We start from the raw sequence: 1,241 nt of genomic DNA, 5'->3' as shown, positions 1-1,241 counted from the left end.
TTCTTTTGTTTTTATTTGTTTTGCTCTTAATTGTATGTAAGTTTTTCTTGTCTTTATATGGTTGTAAGTATTTACTGCACTTCAGACTAAATTCAGTGAGCCTATAGTTTCACATTTTGGCACAAGGTTGTTACAAATTCCATATCATACTTTTGTGCAATATTTGATAATAACTGATTGATTGTAAATACAAAATATAGAGCTTTCAGTGAAATGAATGTTAAATGATAAGTATGTTCCCTCTACAAGGGTCATTCAAAATTAATAAGTTCTATTTATTTTCATGAGACAGCATAGTGACATGGTAAATGGAGCAATATTTCAGCTACATGCTATCATTTTTTTCCAGATAGTCACCACCATTCATTATGCACTTATGCCATTGTGCCAGCAATGAACAAGAGTCTGTAAACCACACTTAACAAAAACCTGAACCAGCTAAGTCTAGTTACTGTCTTTCCACTTTTATAACATTATCAGAGTCTGGAAAATGTTGGCAACATAATCCGTGTCTCATAGGTCCTAGGAGATTTGTGATGGTGCTAAATCAGCATTATATGTGATAAGACATTCCAGCCAAATTTGGCAGTGAATCCCATGGTCACAAAACTATTGTGAGGTTTTGCATTATTGAGCTGCAAGTGGAAATGTATCTTCTTCTGTGGCCTGATTCTGGAAATTTGGGCCTTCAGCCTTGTCAATGATGTCCTTTCGTGTTCTGAAATAAGTTTCTCTAGGCTCCAAGACATCCAAAACGACCACACCTTTCCTATCCCAGAAGACTGTGCAACACCATTTTGCCTGCAGATTGCTGTGTCTTGAACAATTTCTTTGTTGGAGAATTCAAATATTCTCACTTGCAAGTGCACTCTATCAGAATTTAATTAATTTTTAACAGCTGGACTTAATTAGTAGTAGAGCCCACATCCGTATTCACATCTAACAATAACCACATTCCCTTAACCAGTACAACCATAGTAAAGTCATTGTTACAAGTATATACCATTTATGACTGGGAAAGTATTGAATAACAACAGCACAAGTTAAGATTCATGACACACTGAGATTTATCCTCAAATATCAGTCATATAATTTCTAGCTGTTACATACACGCAAGTCCATTCTTTCTTTCTTTTCCTAAGTGCTTGTCCCATCTTGATATGGGGCCAGCTTTTTCCAGAACTTGTCAAATTTTATTTTATTACTTTACTTTGTTGCCAGATGTTCTTCTCGGCACCACA

The sequence above is a fragment of the Schistocerca nitens genome, chromosome 8, assembly GCF_023898315.1.
Source record: "Schistocerca nitens isolate TAMUIC-IGC-003100 chromosome 8, iqSchNite1.1, whole genome shotgun sequence".
Classification (NCBI taxonomy): Eukaryota; Metazoa; Arthropoda; class Insecta; order Orthoptera; family Acrididae; genus Schistocerca; species Schistocerca nitens.
Note: the sequence above shows the minus strand (reverse complement) of the source record.